General features: G+C 37.2%; 1 non-coding gene across 1 annotated transcript; it reads left to right on the forward strand.

The window, feature by feature from the left end:
• The first annotated feature begins 22,809 nt into the window (after positions 1–22,809).
• Positions 22,810–23,001, forward strand: LOC128772799 (U2 spliceosomal RNA). The gene has a single exon (XR_008416952.1). It is a non-coding gene; the product is annotated as a U2 spliceosomal RNA (small nuclear RNA).
• Positions 23,002–25,073: the final 2,072 nt, after the last annotated feature.

Below are 25,073 nucleotides of genomic sequence, written 5' to 3' on the forward strand. Positions count from 1 at the left end.
AAAAGCTGTTTGTTCATGCATGGTTGGAGGTCAATAGGGCAAATTATGTCTTGGTCATCTTGAAATGAAATGGCTCCTATATGATAAAGCTTGGTTTTTAAGTCTTTAAACTGTGAGCATGGGTATCAATGTCACCAATATGCAGGCTCTGACTCCAGCTTAGATATGCAGGAAAATGAAGTAAAATGGCAGCTGAAGAAAGGCAGTGGAATAACTGTTGGGACAGAACTACCTCAGTCCAGGTAGATGATGCTATCACAAAAGTCCTCTAACAACGTCTCAGCATTTAACGATGAGGGGTGGGAGATTACAAAGATGAAAAAAGAGACTAGAAGGTCCAGGAAGGAAATAGAAAAATAAAAGAGGGAAATAAATGAAGAGGAAAGAAAAGGAGCAAGAGAAAGAAAAAGGGAAAAGAAAGAAAGAAGAAAAACACAAGAGAGGAGAAAAATAGGGCCACACCTAACACTCAAAGCGGACCCGAGTGCAGGGAGCAGCACTGCTCACTCTCTTCCTTCCCACAGCTACCACCCTCAGGCCCAGGCAAGAGGTTCCCTGTTTTGGTTTCTGAAGTTTGTTTATTTATTTTGAGAGAGAGAGAGAGAGGCAGATAGAGAGGGAAAGAGAGAGAGAGTGGGGCAGAGAGAGAGGGAAAGAGAGAGAATCCCAAGCAAGCTCCACACTAGCAGCACAGAGATGGACGTGGGGCTCAAACTCACAAACTATGAGATAATGACCTGAGCCGAAACCAAGAGTTGGATGCTTAACCGACTGAGCCACCCAGGGACCCCTCATTCAGTGAATTTTGGACCCTAGAATTCCCTATACAAATGGCTTCCAAATGCCATCTAGGCTTCCAACATCTACATGGGCACCTTGCTCGCATCATCTTCTGGAAGATGGTCTACACTTCTGTTGTGAAGAGTGTTCACATGTAGTATGGGATTATTGCTGAGGTTAGGACATGGGCTGGGTGTCTGCATTGGATGTGCATAAAGATTCTTCAGTGTGTTGGATGGCACTGGGGCTGGGGGCAGGGAGAGAAAAAGGAAACAGGAGCCATCAGTCAGGGTCAGTCTCTCCCAATCATATTTGACAGAGAACCTGAAGGCTTAAAAATTCTAAGTTAAAATCTGACCTTCCAGGTTGTTATGAATGAAAATTTGTCAAGTTAAAAGAATGGAAATGATTATACTTAACAGGTTACTAATTTGAAACTACTAAATATTTAATATATGATATGTGATTTTCCAGCTACACTCTTGCTCTGAGACTGCAAAGCCTATAGATGAGTCATAGTATAGAAGCAGGATAGACAGACTTCATTTGCATGTAAACAGAGGATAATTTTTGCACAAACACACATACACACAAACCAACAAGTATCTTTGGTACATTTCTATATAAAATAGCATGGTTAAGATCTATAATATACCTCGAAATATAACATAAATGTGACTATTGTTAGTGTTAGAGTTAGATGCCTCCACATGCCGTTACCTGGTTTCCTAAGTTACTAAAAATGGCAGATTGTGGTTTCCAAAAATGACCACAACAATACTTCTCATTCCACAAGCTCCTCCAGAGCCTTACCACTGGGACAAGAACCTTGATAGGGCATCAAGGGGTAGAATCTAGGTCTCTTCCTTGATCTTGGGCAAGCTTTTGTGACTTCCTTAACTAATAGAGTACAACAAAAGCAGCACCATATGTTACTTGAGAATAGAACATAAAAGGCAATACAACTTCCTCCTAGTTCTCTCTCAGGACACTTGCTTTTAGAACCTAGCCACCATGCTATGAGGAAGCCAACCACCTACGTGGAGAGGTCAAATGTAGGCATTCCTGTCCCATGCCTAGCCGAGGTCCCAGCCAACAGCCAGCACCAACCACCAGACATGTGAGTAAGCAAGCTTTCAGAATATTCCAGCCTGCACACACACACCCCCTCAGCTGATGCCAAGTGGAGCCAAGATGAGCAGTCCCCTCCAAACACTGCACCAATAGTTGATTTCTGAGCTAAATTACTGTTTGCAAATTACTTTCATTATTGTAAAGTACTAAGTTTGGAATGCTTTATTTCTCAGTAATGGATAAGTAGACCTCTGTGAAATAATTTTATTTTAAAATATGTTATTACAAAATATATATCTCACTTTTGAAACTAAACTAAAAAAGGACAAGCAACATAAGCAAAAATTGAGTTATGGCTCTTTCTACATGTACATTATTAACTCTACTTAATAATTTTTATGTTTGAAAATTTAGTTGAATTTAGCCAACAACCTCACACTGATTAGGATACCAATATACAAAAAATCAAACAAACAGGGTTGCCTGGGTGCTCAGTTGGTTAAGCGTCCACCTTTGGCTCATGGTTTGTGAGTTCGAGCCCTGCATTGGGCTGACATCTCAGAGCCTGGAGCCTGCTTGGGATTGTGTGTCTCCCTCTCTCTCTGCCCCTTCCCTGCTCACGTTCTCTCTCTCTCTCTCTCTCTCTCTCTCTCTCTCTCTCAAAAATGAGTAAACACTACAGAAAATTTAAAAGTCAAACAAACAGAAAATAAGTGTTGGCAAGGATATGGAGAAATTGGGATCCTTGTGAGTTGCAGGAAGTAAAGGAAGTAAAATGGTGCAGCTACTATGGGAAAGTATGATGGTACCTCAAAAAATCAAAAATAGAACCATCATATGATCCAGCAATTCCACTTCTGACTATATTTGCAAAGTAAGTGGAAGCCTGTTCTTGAAGAAATATATGCACACCCAGCATTGTGCACAATAGGCAAAAGATGGAAGTGATCCCAAACGTCCATCAGCGGATGAATGGATAGATTAAAGTGTGGTATGCATAAGCAATGGAATATTATTCAGCCTTATAAAGACAGGAAATTTTTTAAATTTGAGTATAGTTGATACACAATGTTACATTAGTTTCAGGTGCACAGCTTAATGACTTGACAAGTTTATACCTTATGCTACGTCCACCACAAGTATAGCTACCATCTGTCCTATTACATCGCTATTACAATATCACTGACTGTATTCCTTATACTCTGCCTTTTATTCCTGTGACTTCCTCATTCCATAATTGGAGGCCTGTATCTCCCTCTCCCCTCCACTCATTTTGCCCAATCCCCTGCTCCCCTTCCCTCTTGCAGGCATCAGTTTGTTCTCTGCATTTATAGGTCTGATTCTGCTGTTTGTTTGTTTATTCACTTTTTCCTTATAAGTGGAGTCATGTGGTATTTGTCTTTCTTGGAGACTTAGCATAATACCCTCTAGGTCCATCCATGTCTTCTCAAATGGCATGACCTCATCCAAGAAAGGAAATTCTGACTCATGCTATGACACGGAGGAATCTTGAGGACATGATGCTAAGTGAAATAAGCCAGTTCCCAAAAGGCAAGCACTATGTGATTTCACTTACATAAGGTACCTCGAGTAGTGAAATTCATAGAGACAGAAAGTAGAATGGTGGTTGCCAGAGGCTAGGGAAAGAAAGAATGGGAAATAGCTCTTTATTGGGTGTAGAGTTTCAATGTTGCAAGATGAAAAGAATTCAGAGACTGGTTGCACAGCAAAGTGAATGTACTTACTACTCACCTGCAGACTTAAAAATGCTAAATATTAAGTTAAGATGGTAAATTTTATGTTATATGTATTTTATCACAATTAAAAAGTTTTTTATTTAATCAGGGGTCTTTTGGTTCCATGATTCCAGAATTTCCCCCAATCTTACTCATTTTCATATCATATAGGCAAGCCAACATTTATTACAGAATAAAATCACCCAAATTTTCTCCCAAATTTGCATAAATAAAATTGCTTATCAAATTTGGCAGTATTATGAAATTTAATAGATGGCTAAAAAACAGTTGGCCAAAGAAGTAGGGAATCTGACATTTATTTCATGCATTTCAGAGCCAATGTGGTATAACATGAAACATCTTTTTAAGACTGATGGTCAAGACTCTGGTTAGTGTTTATTTCCATTAAATTGTAGTTTATTAATTATAGTCAATTATAATTCAAATTCATTCATATTTTGTATTTCATGTTTGAAATGTTTATAAACTGGCTCTTACACAGTTATGGAGTTGTAATCCATTAATGTTTATAGTAGACAATTATAATTTTCAAAAATGTAAAACATGCTTTCTTCACCCTGTATAGCAAACTGCTTTCTCATTTTATATTGCTGAACAAATTGAAAATATTTTGCAATACTTTGGAGTATTAATTTCAAAAAATTTTTATCAGTATTTCTATGGGGAATTTGTAATTGTAACTTCACAAGCTACATGCCCAACAAATGGAATTTTTTTTTTAATACCCAGAAGCAGAAGTGATGTCTGGGGGGAAAAAAAAGTCACAGTAAAAAAAAAAAAAAATCAGTAAATTGTTTCATTAAAAGAAAGTCATGTAAAAAATTGTAATGAACTGATGTGAACTTAAAATTGTTCCCAATGCCTTTCTTTTGTTTACGTTGGGAGGGAAAGCCATTCATATCAGAGCTAACTTCCTGATGAAAACACTGATTGAGAGATTGTTTTGCCCTAAATAAATTGTTGACTTTTGCCTTTTACCTTAATGTTTAGAAATGACATCCAGAAGAAAGAAAGAAAGAAAGAAAGAAAGAAAGAAAGAAAGAAAGAAAGAAAGAAAGAAAGAAGTAAAGAAGGAAGGAAGGAAGGAAAGAAGGAAGGAAGGAAGGAAGAGGAGAGAGAGAAAGAGAAAAAGAAAGAGAAAGAAAGAAAAGATAGAACATATTTTCTACTCAGCATTCTCCAAGTTAAAATTATCTTTCCAGTAGAAATAATTTTGAGTTTTGCCAAGCAATTTTTAAAATAATAACACTTTTTAATGTTTATAATACCATGATACATATGGTTCCATTTCAGAGCAATGTTATGGCTAAATATATACAGTTCTTACAAACAAATTTAATTTTGATTTCAAAATAAATCAGGTCTTTTTCTTGTATTTCCTCAACACTATGATGAATTCCAGCAATTATTCTTAAAATCCTCCATTTTCCCCCCTTCTCATCTGTCACTGTCATATATATGAACTATTCTTGGACCTTTTCCTCAAATCCTCCAAAAAATCTCCTTCTCTACCTTCAGCCTATATGACTTTTCCTACTATTTTTAACCTACCTCCTTTCCTAGCCCCTCATTTTATAAATTGACATATATAAATACAATATTATATGTAAATTGACACTGAATTGTTTTCCTTCATCCTTCCACTTTTCCCATCTCTCCTTTCTCTCTCTCTCTGCCTGATCCATTCTCTCTCCAAAGCCCAGAGAACTGGCAGGACATTTTCTGAGGGGGGAAAATGGCTGAGCAAGGCTGGGTATCTCTTGCACAGACAGGTTGTAAGTATGAGAGAGAAACTAAAAATCTTCATACACCAATAATTTTAGCCTGTTACTTTCTAATAGCTACAAAATTTACTGTCCTTTCAATAAAAGTATAAAGCTGCTCACAAAGAGTCTCTAAACTTAAAATCCTGAAGCCTTCCCTTCATCCAGACCATAATTTTCAAATAACATCAGCAGCAAGAGCCTAATAAATTGAAGGTTCTCTCCACTTCTTTTCCAGTGCTTCAGAGAGTTCAAAACCTAGGGGGTGGCGGGGGGGGGGGGGGTGGGGAGAGGATTAGTGCAACTTCTTTTGCTCTACACATTTCTGCTTTGGAGAGTTGGAGTGATTTGGATTGAAATTTTGGCCCTAAGCACCATGAAATTCCCGCCCATGATGGGAGGCCCCAGAAACATCTGGGGTCTTTGCGAAACCAGTCTCTAAATCTTCATTTCCCTGCGTGGCAAGCATACAGGTTGCACACTATGATTTAATCAGCCGCTTTTAGAAAAACACTTAGAATTCTAACATACTGGAACCAGTTGTGGTGTTTTGAAAGTCACGGCGGGACCTCACTTCCACGCTAGGACAGTACTCCGTCATGAGTTCTTTCTCTCTTCTTACAGTTCCTCTCTTTGTGCAAAGTAAACTTTGCTTCCTTCGGTCAAAAGGACATTGGATGAGCGGAGTTGAAAGCACCATTCTCCTGTCTCATGAATCACTGACCGACTTGGTTCCACATTAGGTCACCGTAGAACACAGACTGTAACAGGAACACATAAAAGCTCTAAATGGGGAGGGGAGAGACGCTGTTCTGGAATATCGTTGCCAGAGTAACATAAACCTTGTGTGTTTTCACAAGGAAATGAGTCACTTGTTTCTGTTGGCTAAAACTCTGTTTTCTTTAATTTCATATTTTAGCTGTCTAATATATGCTGAAAGAGCCCAGGGTTTCCAGTCTTCAGATGAAGATAACTTGCTAATTAAAAGCTCAACAGAGGGTTTGCGTGGTAATTAAACCAAAGGGGATAAAAGGAACACTCAAGCAACCAGGAGCACAAAGCAAAGGCAAGGGTGAGAGCCCTCAAACCTTTATCAGTCCTTCGTGAGTGGGAGCCCTGGGGCTGGGGGCAGAGGCAGGCTCTGCACATTGAGATAATTCAGAAGAACGTAACAACTAGAAGTAAAATTTACTAAACTCAGTGTGTTAAAAAAAAATAGTGTATTCCGACAGAGTCAGGATGTATTTGCGTTGAATTATTGGGTTATTTATTTTAATGTTTCCCTTTCATTTGGATGCTTTAACATTAAAAAGTATTAGAGCAGAAGTTGAAAATGCAAATATCAGGGCGCCTGGGTGGCTCAGTTAAGCATCTGACTCTTGATTTTGGCTCAAATCATGATCTCCCAGTTCAAGGGATCAAGCCCCACATCAGGCTCTGTGCTGAGCCTGATGCACAGAGCCTGCTTGGGATTCTCTCTCTCCCTCTCTCTGTCCCTTCCCTGATTGCTCTCTCTCTCTCTCAAAATAAATAAAGAAACTTAAAAAATGCAAATATCTACATGGTTAGGCTGGCTATGGGGTCACAGGGAGGGATGGGGACTGTGGCACTCAAGCAACAGTATGTGTCTATGAGCCAGATTTAGCCTGTGGGGTTCTAGATTGGGACCTCTATTCTAGAGTGCCAAGAAATACATCATTCCTCACTTTCATTGGAAGACTGGTTTTATTTCTAATATATGCATTGATAAAAATGTCAATATCCACTCAAACTTTTAAAAATTAATACAACCATGGATATTAAGCCTCTTGTGCTTGCTTTCAGGACTTACGTGCAATACCTCTTCAGGTTCCTCCTCTATTGGCGCTTTCCAAACTATGTGACTATTTGGTAGTACTCTGTCTATATTTTTCTCCCTGCTTTTCTTGACAATTCTTTAACCAAGTAGTCAGTATCCCCTGTTTCTAATGCTCTGGAGTCTCTTCCCCCACAATCCTGGAATCCTAGCCTCAACTGCCCAGTTTACTGGAACTGCTAACCTCCTAAGCACCACACCTAATGGATTTTTTTCAGGCTTTATTCCCTTTAGCCTCCCTACTGTGTCAGCCATTAAACTGGGGCAACACCTTGTCTGTATTGCTCTCCTTCATCAGCTTCCCCTTCCACCAGACTTCTCTCCTAATGCTTCTGTCCTTTAATGGCTTCCATATTTACATTATGCAAGTCTGGTCTCTCCTCCTAGCTATATCTGGATATTTTTACTCGATATACAGTATACCACTCCAATACAATATTTTAAAAATCAAACTCTCTCTCTTCCTCCTCTAAAACAGCATCTTCCCTGACTTTGTTCTTTCTGTCAGTGGCACTATCTTTGTCTCTGCCGGACAGTCTCAAACGCTGGAGATGGTTTTGATTCTTCTCTTTCCTTCTTTTCTCCCACACATCTGACTGGTCCTGTGAAGTAATCCATTTTGGATCCATGCTTTCCTTTCCAATCCCTCAGCCAGACCCTGTCCAGAATCTGTTACCACTTCACACCTAAGTTATTGCAACAGTTCCCTAATTGGTCTTTGCCTGCAATCTCTCAGCACCACAATCCATCCTGCCCACCGCAGCTGGATATGCTTTACTTACAACTCCAGTCTGCAGGGCTCACCCTGCTCCAAGCTTCCGGTGGTATCATGTGCCTGTAAGTTCCACATCACAGTCTCTTAGGCCCTTATTTCATCTTCTCCATCTCTCACATGAAGTCGTTCCCTCTGGTCTGACCTGTGCATTGTTCCATTCCCTCCCTAAGTTCCCTCCCACTGCTCAAACAATGTATGTCATCCTATGGGGCTCCTGCGTGGCTCAGTCGGTTGAGCGTCTGACTTCGGCTCAGGTTACGATCTCGCGGTCCGTGAGTTCGAGCCCCGCGTCGGGCTCTGGGCTGATGGCTCAGAGCCTGGAGCCTGCTTCCGATTCTGTGTCTCCCTCTGTCTCTGCCCCTCCCCCATTCATGCTCTGTCTCTCTCTGTCTCAAAAATAAATAAACGTTAAAAAAAAAACATTAAAAAAAAAACAAACCAAAAAACAATGTATGTCATCCTAGAAAGAGTGGCCCTTCCCATTTATTCCTACTTACTATCTTGGCCCACCTCATTAACCATCTCCTTGCTGAAGCCTTTCTGGTCATACAGGCATGTCCTGACATATTTTAGCTTGTATTTATTTAACTTTTCATGTGTTTGAGTCTTGTCCTCATCAAGAATTCTTAGCATTCTAAAGGGAAGAAGTAGGTCTCTGCCTCATGCATCCTGTAGACACAGATAGCTGCAATAGGTTTTCTATAATTATTTCTTGAATAAGGATGGTAATTATCTTAATAGTGTCATCCTTAGATACTAAGTTGTACATTGAGTTGAATATTTTTAATACATTTTCATGAGTGTGTTTTCAAGATTTTTATAACTTCTTTTATAGACATCATTTGTTCATCTTTCATGCATGTCTGAAAGATTTAAGACCACTAATTAAATGTCTAATCAATTTGCATCATAATTAACTTCACCCAAACCCTTATTTAGCATCCACATTCTTTCTTTTCCCCTTAGATACATGTTTTTCTTCTCAGGGATTTTTTTCTCATATATTTGTGTTTATATTACAGATACTTTATGAATTCTCATTTTTATTAAGCTATCATTTTATTTTTAGAATTCAAACTCAAAAAGTATAAAATGTATACAGTGTTCCATTTTTTTCAGTTTCCTCTTTTTCCCAATGGGTGACCATTTTGTTCACATATTTGCCCTTCCAGAGAATTTTTAAGTGTGCTTAAGCCAATATGGCTTCTTTTTTCATCTACATTTCTTCACATTTCTTTTACATATTTTGGAGCACCTTGCTTTTTCCAATTTACAATGTATCTTCAATTTACAAAAGTCTTCCATGTTCTTTTCAACACCGGTCTGGTGTTCTATAGTATGACGTACTTTAATTTATTGAACCAGTTCCCCATTATAGACATTCAGTTTATTTCCAATCATTTACTATCACACAAGGTAGAACATATTCTTGTACATAAACTTTTCACACATGTGCAAGTATATGACTAGGGTAATTTCTGAGAAATAGTTTCTGCATTTAAGGCTACACATATTTGTAATTTTGACAGATACTACCAAATGGCCCATTATAACATCATGAACTATTTTATACAAATACACAAATGACACATAACAGTGTCTGTTTCTTCAAAGGCCTATCAATACAGTGCATTATCAAACTTTTAGTGTCTTGCCAGTTTCATAGGTGAAAAATTGATTAACTTTTTAAAATCACCTTTATAGAGGTATAATTTATTCAATAAAAAAATGTTAAGTGTACAATTTAATGAATTTTGACAACTGTCTATGGCCATGTGACCACAACCACAAATGTAATGAAGAACTTTTCCATCACACAGACAAAAATTCCCTCATGCCCTTCCAGAGCCAATGTCCTAGTCCCACCTCCACCCACTTATGATCACTAATTTGCTTTTGGTTATTATTGTTTTGTCTTTTGTAGAACTTCATATAAACTCCATAGAGCATGTACTTTTTTTTCTGTGTTTCTTTTCCTAAGCACAATGTTTCTGAGTATTATTCATGCTGTGTGTACCAATCTTTCATTTGTTTTTGTTGCAGAGTAGAACATTATTGCAAGGATGACTAAAATTTGTTTGTCCACTTACCAGGTGATGGACATGTTGGTTATTTCCAGTTTGGGGTTATTATTAAGAAAGCCATGAATATTTGAGTATAAGCGTTTGTGTGAAAATATGTTTTAATTCTCTTGGATACCTTAGATACTCTAGAAGTGGTATTGCTGAGTTGTATGTTGTATATTTTTAACATTAAAAGAAACTCAAATTGTTTTTGAAAGTTGTACCTTTTTCATTCCCACCAGCAATGTGTGAGAGTTACATTTGAATCATATCCTTCCCAATGCAAAATACTGTCAGTTTTTAACCGTAGTCATTTTAGTGGATAGGCAATGGTAATTGAGGCTTTAATCTACTTTTTCTTCATGATAATGATGTTGAACATCTTTTCATATGCTTATTTGCCATTCACATATCTATGTCTATTCAGATATTTGCCCAATATTTATCATGTTGTTTTCTTATTATTGAGTTTAAGTATTCTTATATGTTCCAGTTAAAGTCTTTTATTAGATATGTATTTTCACAAATATTTTTTCCAGGGTATGGCTTGCCCTTCTTTCTTAAAAGAGTCTTTTGCATATCAAAATATTCCCATTCTTTATTTTAAAGAAGTCCAGTGTAACCACTTATTGGTTTATACGTTGTGCTTTTGGTTTCCTATCTAACAGATCTCTGCTAACCAAGGTCACATAGATTTTCACCTATATCTTCTTCTAGAAGTTATCTAGTTGAGCTTTTATATTTCTATGATACATTTTGAGTTAATCTTTGTGTATGTTATGAGGTAACAGTTATGTTTCATCTTAGAATCAGATATTCATTTGTTCTAATACCATTTATTGAAAAGACTATATTTCCCCTGTTGAATACCCTCGACAGTTTTGTCAAGAATCAGATGACCATATATATGAGAGTCTGTTTCTGGATTCTATTTTGTTCCATTGCTCTATACACCAATATTACGCTACCTTAATGAGATACTTAATGAGACACTATTAAGATGCTATCTTAATGAGTTATTTATGGTAACTCAAATTCAGATTGCATAAATCCTATAATTTGGCTCTTCTTCAAAAGCATGTTGGTTATTTTAGTTCCTTTTTATCTCTATATACATTATAGATTCACCTTGTGAGATTCATAAATATTGCTAAATTTTATTGGGATCATGCTGAAATTATATATCAATTTGGGGAAAATTGACATTTTAACAGTAGTAACTCTTCTAATTCATAAAGATGGCCTTTCTCTTCATTTATTTAGATCTTTTATTTCTCTCAGCAATGTTTTATAGATTCTGTTGCACATATTTTAAATATTTTTTTTAAAACTTAATCCTAAATATTTCATTTTTGATACTTTTGTAAATGGCGTTTTCATTTTAATTTCCAATTATTGATAGCATAGAAATACATCTGATTTTTGTATATTGGCCATATATCATAAGTTGTTGCTAAATTCACTCATTAATTTTTTAGGTAGGTAATTATGTTATCTGTAAAGAATAATATTCTTTCTTATGTGTATGCCTTTATTTCTTTCCTAACCATATTGCACCAGTTAATTTCTCTAGTACTGTGTTGGGGAAAAAATGATGAGAGTAAACATTTTTGTCTTGTTCCTAATCTGAGCAGAAATGCTTTGGTCTTTTACCATTAATTGCGATGTAAGATGTAGGTTTTTGTAAATTCTCTTTATCATACTGAGGAAGTTCCTTCTTATTTGTATTGTGCTGAGAGTTTTTTCATGAATGAATGTTGAGTTTTGTCGAATATTTTTTATGCATCTGTAAAGATGGTTATAGGACTCTTCTTTTTTAGTCTATTGATGTGGTAAATTCCATTGATTGACTTTCAGATGCGAAAACAACCTTGTATCCCTATGATGAATGCCACTTGGTCATGATACATTATCTTTTTATTGTTGGATATGATTTACCAAAATTTTGTCAAAGTTTATTACCTCTGTGTCCATGAAGATTGGTGGTCTCTAGTTTTTTTCCTTGTCTTTTATGGGTTTGGTATCAGTGTTATGCTGGCCTCATAAAATGAGTTGAGAAGTGTTCCTTTCTCATGTGTTTTCTGGAAGAGGTTGCATAGAAATAGTGGAGGTTTTTTGTTTTTTTTTTTTTTTTTTAATTAAACATTTGGTTAATTAACCAGTAAACCTTTCTTGACATACAATTTTCTTTTTGGACAAGTTTTTAACTACTTACTTAATTTCTTGAGTAAATTTAGGACTATTTGTGTTATCTATTTCTCCTTAAGTGTATTTACCTAATTTGTGTCATTCATAAATTTGTTCATTTTATTTTTATATCAAATTTGATGCCATGAAGCTGTTCATAATATTCCCTTATTATCTTTTAAATACTTGTAGAATCTGGAGTAATTTCACCTCTCCCATTCTTAATATTGGTTGTATTTTATTTCTTTATTTTCTGATCAATCTAAAAGTTTATCAATATTACTAATCTTTTTAAAAACCCAACTTTTGGTTTTGTTGTTTTTCTCTGTTGTCTTCCTATTTGCTATTACAAAGATTCTGGCTTTGTCTTTATTATTTCATTCCTCTTGTTCACACATTAAGCTTTCTTTACTTTTCTTATTCTAGTTTTTTTAAGATTTAAGCTTGGATCATTGATTTAAGAACTTTCTCCTTTTTTAATATACTTAATGGTATAAATTTCCTTTTAATAAATATTGTTTTGGCTATGCCTGACAGATTTTATTTTGTTCTGTTTTACTTTCATTCATCTTTTTAAATTTTTTTAAATGTTTATTTATTTTTGAGAGAGAGAGAGAGACAGACAGACAGACCATCAGCAGAGGAGGGGCAAAGAAAGAGGGAGACACAGAATCTGAAGCAGACTCCAGGCTCCAAGCTATCAGCACAGAGCCTGTTATGGGGCTCAAACTCACGAACTGAGAGATCATGACCTGAGCTGAAGTCAGACTGAGCTGCCCAGGTGCCCCACTTTCATTCATCTAAAAATATTTTCTAACTCGCCATTGTGATTTCTTCTTTGAACCATGGATTAGTTAGAAATGTGTTGACTAATTTTTTCAAATATTTAGGATTTTCAGATATCTTTTTGAGAGGGAGGTTGGGGCAGAGAGAGAGGGAGAGAGAGGGAATCCCAAGCAGGCTCCATACTGTCACTGCAGAGCCCTATGTAGGCCTCGAACTCTCTAACCACAAGATCATGACCTAAGCAGAAATCAAGAGTCAGAAGCTTAACCAGCTGAGCCACCCAGGCACCTCCCTGTTATCAGTTTCTAACTTAAATCTTTTTTGATTAGAAAACATGCTTTTTATGATTTCAATCTTGTATTTACTGACACTTGTTTTATGGCCCAGATTCTGGTATCTCGATAAATGTTCTGTGTCCATTTGAAAAGAATGTAGGTTTTTCTGTTCTTAGATGGAATGTTCTATATTACTTAGGTCAGGTTGGTTGACAGTATTGTTTGACTATTGTATATCATTTCTGATTTTCTGTCTACTTGCTCTATCAATTACTGAAAGAATGGTGTTAAAATTTCTGCCTGTAATTGTGGATTTATCTATTTCTCTTTTATGTTCTATCAGTTTTTGCTTCATGTATTTTGCAGCACTGTTAGTAAGTGCATGCACATTTACAATTCCTATATGCCTTTGATAAACTGACTTGTTTATTATTAAAGAAATGTTCTTCTTTCCCTGTTATTGTTCCTTGTTCTCAATTCTACTCTGTCTGATATTAACAAAGCCACTTCAACTTTTTTACTTAATAAGTGTTTGCATGGTATTATTTTTTCATTTTTTTACTTTTAACCTGTGTTTTTAGATTTTGGGGTTCTGGATCCAATCTCACAATCTTTGCATTTTAATTGGGACATTTAGACTATTTACATTTAATGTGATTAACAATGTGGTTGAGTTTAAATATACTACTTTTCTATTTGTTTCTTTTTTTCCATTCACTATTTCTTCCCTGCCCCCCATTTCCTACTCTTTTAGGTTAACTGAGTGTTTTCTTATGAAACCATTTTATCTTCACTATTGACTCTTAGCTATGTATCTTTGTTTCATTACTACTGTGGTTACCTTGGGGTTCGCAATTTACATTTTTAACTTATCACTGTCTGCTTTTAAATAATATTATACCCTATGTAGGGAGAAGGGTAAGAACCCTACAACAGTTACTTCCATATTCTCCTTCTTGTCCTTTGTTATTTTTGTCATGCTTTTTACTATTACATATGCTATAACCTCCATAATACATTGTTGATATTTTTGCTTCAAACAGATAATTTGTTTTTAAAGAAATTATTAAGGTAAGAAAAATATGTCAGTTATATTACCCATATTTTTTCCATTTCTAGTGTTCATCATTCTTTGCATAGATCCAAATTTCCCTCTGGTATTATATTCTTCTCCCTGATGAATTTTTAAAAATATTTCTTGAAGTACAGACATACTGATGATAAATTCCTTCAGCTTTTATATTTCTGAATGTCTTTTTTTTTTTAACTTCTCAATTTGACTGGTTAAAGAATTCTAGGTTGACAGATTTCTTTTCCTTTAGTGCTTTAAAGATGTCTGTGTACTATCTTCTGGCTTGCATAACATCTGATAAGAATTCTTCTATCGTTCCTATCTTTGTTCCTCTGAGCATAATGTGTCTGTATTCTCTGCTTTTAAGACTTTTTTTTCCCTTTGTTAGTGGTTTTCAGCAATCTGATTACGGTGTGCTTTGTCCTGTATGTAAAATATGCCGGATTTGTTGAGTTCTTAGATTTATGAGTTTGAAATTTTGCCAAATTTAGAAAGTTCTTGATCAGTATTTCTTTAAATATGTTTTCTATCTCCACTTATGAGTGGGGACTCTAATTAAATGTATATTAGACTGCATAAGGTTATAGGTTACTGCTGTCCAGTTATTTTTTTCATCTTGTTTTCCTCTGTGTGCTTCATTTCAGATAGTTTCTATGGCTGTGTCTTCAAGTTCACTGATCACTTATTCCACAATTACTAATTTGATGTTAATTTCACCCATTTTTCATTTCAGATATTGGACTGTCATTTACTTAAAAACTCTAAAATGTTCTTTATATAAATATCATTTATTTTTTGTCTCCCACTTTTCTTCTCATACTGCTTATGTTTTCTTAAACACATTAAGCATATGTATAATAGCTGTTTTAATATTCTTGTCTGCTAGTTTCATCATTCTGTCTGAGTGTTTGTACGGATTGTTTTTTCCCTAGTTATGGATTATATTGTCTGCATATTTGGATGCCTGGTAGGTTTTTGGACTTAATGATTATATGGTGCTTGTTGCTGGATGTTTTGTATTCCTTTAAATAATATTATGTTTTATTTTTATGCTTAAGTAATTTGAAATCAGTTGCATTATTTTAAGGCTTGCTTCTAAACTTTGTTAGAATAAGTGTAGATCAGACTTTAGTCTAGGGCCAATTTAGCCCTACTTAGGGTTCTAATCATTGCCTAAGTACTAGGTCTTTCTACTCTGGCGGGCATAAACACCAACTATTTCCAACCTTATGTGACATCCTTGAATTTGACTACTTACTGACCTTGAGTGGTTTTTAACCCAGCTACACGTAGTTTCTTCTCATGCATGTATACATTAGTAATCACCAAAAGACTCAAGAGACCCTGCTGCAGATATCCACTTCTCTCTGAGACAGTTCCTCCTTTCCAGTATCTGCACCATGATTTCTAGCCTTTGGCTTCCCTGGATTCTAATCTTTGTCCTCTTCTCAGCCAGAGAGTCTATTCTGCTGGGTTCCCTCTTTCTGCACCGAAGCCTAGAAACTGTCCAGGCACAACAAGCTAGAGCAATTACAGTAGTTTCATTTTATTTGTGGAGAATACATTTCAAGACAAATCAGTGGATGCTTGAACCACAGATAGCATCAAACCATATATATATATTTTTTTCTATACACACATACTTATGATAATGTTTAATTTCTAAATTAGGCACAGTAAGAGATTAACAAAGAACTCATAATAAAATAGAACAATTGTAGCAATGCATTATAATAAAAGTTACGTGAATGTAGTCTCTTTCTCTCTTTCAAAATACCTCATTATATTGTACTCACCTTCCTCTTCTTGTGATAATGTGAGATGATAAAATGCCTATGTGATGAGATGAAGTGAGGTGAATGACGCAGGCACTGTGATGCAGCGTTAGGCTACTAACAAACACAGTTGACCATGGTAACTAAAACTACAGAAGGCAAAACCACAGATAAGGAGAGACTACTATATAGTTCTTTCTTTTTTGTTGTTTGTTCACTGTTGGTTTTTTGTTTTTTTGTTTTTGTTTATTTTTTTTCAGGGATCACAGACCTGGACTGCTTGTTGCCTAATGTCTGAAAACTCTCATATATTTTGTCTAGTTTTCTATTTTATTAAGACAGAAGATTACATCTGATTCCTCTCACTCTGTCTTGATAAGAATCAGAACTTCCTATCAGTTTAATACGAATTTCTCTTACTATGAGTGAGGTTGAGTATCTCTTCATGTGTTTAACAAGAGGCTTTTGTGTTTCTGTCTCTGGGAATGTATTTATATCCTTCATCCATTTTTATTGTGTTGTTGGTTCTTTCATCATTTTCAATAACACCATTTAATGCTAGAATTCTGCTTCACTGATTCTCACAGTTCTAAAAATAGTTTTTCTTATCCATTGATATTTCAATAGCTCTTCCTAAAATAATTTGCAATGCTGCTCTGCTGGTCTTAAAAATTATTTCTTCCATTTTTATATTTGCCTATTTCTATACTTCCAGTGCAAACATCAATTAAATGAACTTTTTAAAAAAGTATTTAAGACCCACATACAACTATTCTAGAGTAAAGAAGGAGAAAACTAAGCAAAAGACACATTTTATGACCTTAAAGAGCTTTTTATATTGATGGAAAAAGAAAAAAAAATACATAAATATTTAAGGTTAGGAGAGGAGACACAAAGCCTAAATTATAAAATGGGCTGAGTCATGGAATTCTTTTGGAAAAGATTCATCTTGAGCAAAATTGTGAACCAAGTTTAGAATCTAAATATGTTGGAGAAAGCAGGCAAGGTGGGATTTTCAAGATTAACTGAAAAACACAGAATGAGAAAGAAGAGTAGAATAAGGAGGAAACAAGCCAGAGGGGTGGGCTCTGTGGGGCTGCAGCCTCCACTCAGGCCCTGCTTTATATTCTGTCCGTTGGAAGACAGTGATGTTCTTGTCAAGCAGAAGTTTAAAGTCACAGAGGCCTGGGGAAGCTGGTCTCAGAGACTTTGAGGGAAACACAGTGCTGCCTCATAAAGAGATGAGAACTAGATTCCCTAATGAACAATGCATTCATGTTTTCATGGAGACCATTGCAGTTTTAGAGTCATCTATGTAAGTTCATTACTGTCATGTTTTACTGAAAGAACATAAGGAATCAGTAATGTGTTTAATTGCTATTGCACACTTATATAAAATTCTGGTCATTCTTACTACTGATCATTAGGCTTCCCACCATAGAGAGATTGACCAATTTATATTTCCCAACCTCGGACTTGTTAGCATTCCTCTGACCACCTGGCCAGATGGAACCAGAGCCTTCTCCTAAGGCATACCCTGTAAGACTTAGGGAGGGCAGTTCTTACAAGTCAGACTAAAGGCCCATGTGCAGATCCTCCATTGCATATGTACCAGATGACTCTTAATCCCATTTTCAGAACTCTGTGGCTCACCTTGTGGGCCCTGTGTGGCTACTCAATGAGGCCACTGTCTCCTTTGTTATTCTGGTCTTAATTTCTTCACAAACTCTACTGTTGGAACACACCTACTTTTTCCCAATAATGTCTTAAGCTTCTGAAACCTTATCAGAGAAAGAAAACATTGCTTCTTGAGATGCATCATTCACTTATGACTTGACTAAAGGCCCTGAGTTTTTGCATAGTAGAAAATTTGGGGTCAATCCAATGGATAAACATGTGTCTGATCAAAAGGGCAATAAAAGGGAAATATACCAATGGCCAAATAGAAATATTCAAGAGAACTTCCAAACTGAAAAGGGAAATTAAAGAATGAAAAGTAAATTGATCACTTGCAAAAATAAAAAGAAATAAGGGCATAGCGAATTAAGATGTGAATATTAATTCAGCCAGATTGGATAAAACCAAGTATATCCATCGTAACCTTGAATGTGACCAGATAGAATATTCTTATTTAAAAACAAGTACTGTTACTTTAGTATTAAAGAAAACATTTTTAAGCCTGAGCTACATATTATTTATAAGAAAACCACGTTCAACAGTGGATGTTTTTTAAAGCTAAACACAAAAGGGAGAGCAAACTAATACTAGGTAATCACAAAAATAAATAGCAGAGGAAACATTAATATTACATAAGCTAAGTTTAAGGTTCCAAGTGCAAAACAGGAAAAAGAGAAAATATGATGAGTCACAAGTCATAAAAGTCATATTTTTCAAAAAAAGATAACATTCATACATCTATATGCACAAAACAGCATATAAACAAGAAAAATCTTTAGAAATGCAAATATATCCAAGATATTGTGAAAGATTTAAAAATATCTCTTCGGAAGTAGGCTAAAAAGTATGAATAATACAAAATAAGTAAGAAAAAAGATACAATAAGCAACTCATAATAATGTAAGGAGAGATGCTTCAAATAGACAATATTATTTTTCTTCCTACATGCCCATGACGTATTTAAAAAATCAGTTGTGTAGTGTCCACAAAAAGATGTCATTAGCAAAAAACTTTAAAGTAGAGACTTTAAGGGGTGCCTGGGTGGCTCAGTTGGTTGAGTGTTCAATTTTTTGTCTCAGGTCAGGTCTTGATCTCAGTATCATGAGTTTGGGCCCCACACTGGGCTCCACACTGGGTGTGAAGCTTACTAAAAAAAGAAGAAAGAAAAAAGAAAGAAAAAAAGAAAGAGAAAAAGAAAGAGACTTTATAGGCCACATTCTATAGTCATAATCCAAAAAAAATTAGAATAAATAATAAAAAAAATACCCAAGCAATTCTACCTACTTGGAAATTAAAACCCATACTCCTAAATAACTGTTAGAAATGAAAGCGGCTACTAAAATGGTATGATGTAGAAGAGACCCACATGTACATGTACATGGCCCTCTGTGAGGAGACAAGAAGCCATCTTTCACTTCTGTTACTTTAGTGTTTAGCAAGTGAGTTACACTTACTCCTTCTATATGCTGGTATGTGTCCAGGGTTGATATTAATAGGTTTGTTTATTTACATAACTGATGTGTTCTTTCAAAAGTAAATCAGTAATTCAAGAACAAGTTAAATTGCTCTTCTTTTAAACATATAGAGTATGTGGTTAGTTTTGGTATTTTCACTTGATCTTAGCCAAAAGGCCAAGAAGCGATAGTTTTGGTATTTTCAAATGTGTGGCTTAATACAGTTTTACACATTGTTAGTCACATATATTCACATTAGTTAATAATGCAAAACTCTTAGGACAGGATACAGAATGGTGTGTCACAAATTCCATGTTAACTATCAGTATTTAAAATTTTTTTTTTTTTACGTTTATTTATTTTTGAGACAGAGACAGAGCATGAATGGGGGAGGGTCAGAGAGAGGGAGACACAGAATCCGAAACAGGCTCCAGGCTCTGAGCTGTCATCCCAGAGCCCGACGCGGGGCTCGAACTCACGGACCGCGAGATCATGACCTGAGCGGAAGTTGGCCGCTTAACCGACTGAGACACCCAGGCGCCCCAACTATCAGTATTTTAATACACGAGTTCCTACCTGCTTAGTTTCATAGAAAACCCTGCATCCTCCTCCCCCTGCAGGTCTGCAGGTTCCTTCCCTTAATGTGCTCAAAATTTCCCATAGTTCACCTGCTCTACATAGACAGTTCCCATTACTCTCAATGGGTTCCTGGGGCCAGAAGTTGAACATCTTCCCTAAAGCTGAAAATATAATTGAGAACATAGTTAAAGCTTCGTTAGGGGCACCTGAGTGGCTCAGTCAGTTAAGCATCCGACTTCGGCTCGGGTCATGATCTCACGGTCCGTGAGTTCAAACCCCTTATCCGGCTCTGTGCAGCTGGGAGCCTGGAGCCTGCTTCGGATTCTTTGTCTCCCTCTTTCTCTGTCCCTCTCCTGCTCATGCTGTCTCTCTCTCTCTCTCTCTCTCTCTCTCTCTCTCTCAAAAATAAACATTAAAAAAAAAAAGCTGTGTTAGAGAAGCTAAAGCTTTCTGTGTAGCACTTGACTCAGATTCCATCTTACCAAATGTGCCTGCCTCCTTCCCTACTCTTCTCCAGAAAAACAAAACAACCAAAAAAAAATAATACATAGCTGGCCCTTCTTTCCAGCTTTCTGGTGAATTGTCAGGAAGTGGAAATTCATAGCCCTCTATTCCTCAGCAGGTTCAGATACTTGCTCTAGAGTCTTTAAGCATGTGGGCCTCATGGAAGTTACATTCTAATAAGGGAGACAGGAAATAAACAAGTAAACCAATACCAATGTAAAAACAGGTAGTGATAAAGTGCTATGGAAAACATAAAGCAAGATATATCAGTCAGAATCCAAGCAGGAAAGCAGTAGCCCAATAAACAATTGTCTAGGTTTAATATGGAGGATTAATTATGATGGTGTTAGAAATGCTTTAAGAGCAAACAGGTGACAATGAGATAACCCAGAGATCTGCAGTTGACCTTTGGACTGAAGAATAAGGAAAACAAGCCCAAAGGCCAAGCCACTTTGCAAATGCTGGGACCATGGCAAAGATGCAGTGATTTCTGGAGGTACTACCCAAAAATAGAGAAAAGGGAAGAAATCTCCAAAATTCTCTCCCTGCTTCTTTCCTTTTCTTCTCCCCCCCCCCCAAAATGAATATCTCTCACTGACCAAACTTAACTAGAAGTCAATTGGCAAAGGAGGCTGGGAGATGTAACTTGTAAGGATCAATCTTACAGCACGGAGAGAGCAAAGGTGGGGAATGGGTGTCCAATGAAACAGACAAAACATCTGCAGATGTGGGAAACTACACCAGGCAAGGTGAAGAGCAAATGAAAAGATGCTGAAGAGACTAGCTCGGCATGGTCAAGGAGCAGTGAGGAGGCTGGTGTGGGGAGTGCAGAGCAAGCAAAGGATAAACCAGCAGCAGAGGAAGTCAAAGAGAGAGAGAGTGGAGGCCAGAGCATGCAGGGCCTTCTAGGCTATGGTCAGGAACTTAGGGGTAGTGCTAAGCATGATGGGAAACCATGGAAATGTTTGAGTACTAGAGTAATGTGAGCTGATCAACATATTTGAAAGATTTCATTCACCTTGCAAACATAAGTAACCTCAGGTGCTGGGTATGCATATGTTCCCACAAATCTCTGCTATGTTTCAGCCCCCTGTCCTGCCCCTCTGGTGCAGAATGTCCCATAGGACCCATCTGGGACTTGCCAATTTTGGTACCAAACAGTTACAGTACCGTCCTCTCCGGAGCAGCCCTACCAGCTTTGTGTTTTCAAACCATTCAGGTCGAAGCAGGTTTGAGGGGACAGTGCCTGAACTGTCTGAGTTGTATTGGTGCTAGAGCTGTCTGCTAGTTGGAATGGTCAACTGAAGAACATAGCCCTTGGAGGTGGAGGTGAGATGGTTTTCTTCTATATAGGAATTCCAACTTTGAGGATTCACTCAGTGCTTGACAGGAGGCTAATTAGAGTAAAAGTGGGAAGAAGTTACATGTGTCATAAAATGTTATTATCCTCATGCTTTACCTTCAACATTTAGCACTATAAAAACCATTCCTAGCACCATACAAAACAAGCAGCGGGTCAGCTTTGACCCATGAGCCTTAGGTTGCAAAACCCACTGCTCTGGAGTAAAGTCCCCTGTTGACGAATCCTCCCAGCAGCACCCTGAACATAAATGGAAAGCCAGAAATCACTAGACAGTTGAGGAAAATCTCTAATGGGAGAATCAGAAACCAAAATATGGAAATAGCAAAAAAAGAAGAACAAACATGGAATAAAACCAATGCAGGGAGCAAGAAGATACCCACACCATGGCCCATTGGTCCTAAAAGGGACTCAAGAAATAGAATAGAGGGAAAGTCACATGGAAAAGATCCAGAAACACAATGGCATTGGATTACTCAATATTAATACTAGAAGCTAGAAAATAATGGAGTAATTCAAATTTTGGAGCGCAAATGATTTCCAACCTAGAATTAATTCTCTCAATCAAGTATGAGAACAGAACAAAATCCCTTCAATCAGTGGGACTAAGAGACAGGGAATCCAATACAAAAGAGAAGTAATGGAAATCCTCAGAATAATGGCAAAATAACTCCCCTGGCCTCTGTGTAGCAGTCCTTGAGAGCCACCAGACTGTATTGGAACATGGCCATGTGTCAGTACTGGAGCTCCCAGTTTTTGTGGAGAATCAGGGATGGATTAGTGATACATATATAGATAACTAAGCAAACAAAAACCAGGCAATTATTAACAGAGGAAACAAGTCAAACAGGAAAAGAAATACAATAATAGTCTACCATATGACTCAGCTGTGATTAAAAATTATTCTCAGAGCAAGACAAACCCTGAATTTTGATCTAACTCACAAGTATGACATTCTATTAGGAAGGTGGGGTAGGGCTGAGAAGAGAGAAAGAGGTGTTCAGGAGAGCATAAATTCTCATCATTTCATAGTAAACAGTAAGTCAAAAGGTAATATCTAAAACAGAAAAATCATCATTTCTTGGCCTTTTGGCTAAGATCAAGTGTAGTATCTGTTCTTAGCAGTTTTTTTTTTTTTTTTTTAAATTTTTTTTTTCAACGTTTTTTATTTATTTTTGGACAGAGAGAGACAGAGCATGAACGGGGGAGGGGCAGAGAGAGAGGGAGACACAGAATCGGAAACAGGCTCCAGGCTCCGAGCCATCAGCCCAGAGCCTGACGCGGGGCTCGAACTCACGGACCGCGAGATCGTGACCTGGCTGAAGTCGGACGCTTAACCGACTGCGCCACCCAGGCGCCCCTGTTCTTAGCAGTTTAAAACAGAAAGGCAACGGGGAGCCTGGGTGGCTCAGTCAGTTAAGCGTCCGACTGAGGTCATGATCTCACAGCTCGTGAGTTCAAGCCCTCTTATTGCCCTCTGGACTGACCGTGCAGAGCCTGCTTGGGATTCTCTCTCCTTCTCTCTCTCTCTCTCTCCCCCTCCGCTGCTCACTCTCTCTCTGAAAAATAAAAAAATAAATAAATAAACATTTTAAAAAATAGAAGTCAGGTGAAAGCACTATAAACATGTAATTTAGAAATATAATATAAATGCTAAACAACTAAAAAAGGGCACCAGTGATTACTGCTGGGGACTGAGAATGGAGGAGGAAAGGGATAGCTCTTTGTTATTTCTGGGTAGTTATTGTAAGAATTGCTGAATTCTTTGTGATAATTCTCTGCACATGTGCAACATGGATAAAAATACAAATTCACACGCAGATCATGTTGGTTGCCCTATACAGAACTGATTGGAAGGGGTAAGTGCGAAAGCAGGAGAACCAGTGAGGGGTTATGTGTAAGCAGAAGATGATAGCAATGGAGATAAGAGTTGACAGATTCAAATGCACTTTGGGGGTTGACACAGCCACATTTGGTAACGTGTTCACTACAAAGGCAAAAGAAACAGAGCTGTCGAAGACAATTCCCAGGTTTCTGGCACGAGCAACACATGGAGATACCATTTAATGAAATGTGAAATGTGTTAAAGTTGAGGATCATAGGAAACTTTCAGCTCGAATGTGGGAAAATAACTCCCAAGACTGAATTTTAATGGTGACCAGCTTCTCTGATTTTCATAGGATTTTTTTTCCCCGTGTATGCATCTAATTCGGGAAAACTCCTGTGAGATTAAATTTCCCAAGTAGCAAGTTGAGTCACTTTGCCATTACTCAAAGACAAATCTATAAGTGGTATACTCTAAGGTTGTCACTGTACCACCTACACAATGCTGTCAACCTGCCTTGCGCTTTCTACCAGCCCCTTATTTACAAACGAAAAGGTACAATCCATAATGAGTGGCACTGATTCGCTAAAAATATATTAATCTTGTTACTGAGCAAGTTATTGCTGTTTTCATTTGACTTAGCAAATTATTTTATAATAAACCTACCACTAAAGACGAATAAACTGAACGGAAACATTTAAAAATACTCCCCAAAGTATTCATGTAGAGGAGAGCAGTACCTGTGGCAATACCCATCTTAAGCAACCTCCCAAGAAATAGTTTTTGGGGGCATTTTGCAGTAGAGACCCTCACTCCACCACTCAAATCCTCAGGTGTAGTAACACCTGAATCACATCAGATGGTAACCAGATGGTGAGTCTCTGAGGACCAGTGAAGAACACAGATCTAGGTAAAAATAGGAAAGAAAACCAAAGGAAAGAAGCTAGTTAGCCAGAAATCCTATGCAGAAAAACAGCCTTATGAGAAGAGAACAGCAAAGCAATTCAGACAAATCAAGCTGACATCTTCCCAAAGCTAACATATCCCTCCAAATGCAAGTGACATCACCCTTAACCGGGAGTTGAGAGAAAAGAAGGTGGCACTGAGGTCAGGGTTGATTTTTTTTTTTCAGACTTGACTTTGTTTGGCCAGCATGAGGGCTATGAAACTACTCTGGCCCCCACATGAAGGAACACAGAGCCAATCCACGAGCTGCATGGACAACATGTGTCAGCAGCTTAACAGGTATCGGCCTGCCATGGTTTTTATTACTTCTTACACAAACAATTCTAAATACCGCAACTTCTAGAGAAGTGATAAGGTCCAGCAGGTTAGGTCAGTAAGCATTCCTTTCCTGCTTTCCTGGAAGCCTTTTACACCAGCACTTGGCCTTTTTGCATCAAGTACTTAACAAAGACTCTTGTCCTACAATTAGCTAGACGGTGTCTTTCTGTTAGGTGCTTCTCCGTATGTATATTTTTATCTGAACTGAATTATCCAGTGAATTCTAGC

The sequence above is a fragment of the Panthera pardus genome, unplaced genomic scaffold (assembly GCF_024362965.1).
Source record: "Panthera pardus isolate Hobbes unplaced genomic scaffold, ASM2436296v1 HiC_scaffold_10, whole genome shotgun sequence".
NCBI classification, from domain to species: domain Eukaryota; kingdom Metazoa; phylum Chordata; class Mammalia; order Carnivora; family Felidae; genus Panthera; species Panthera pardus.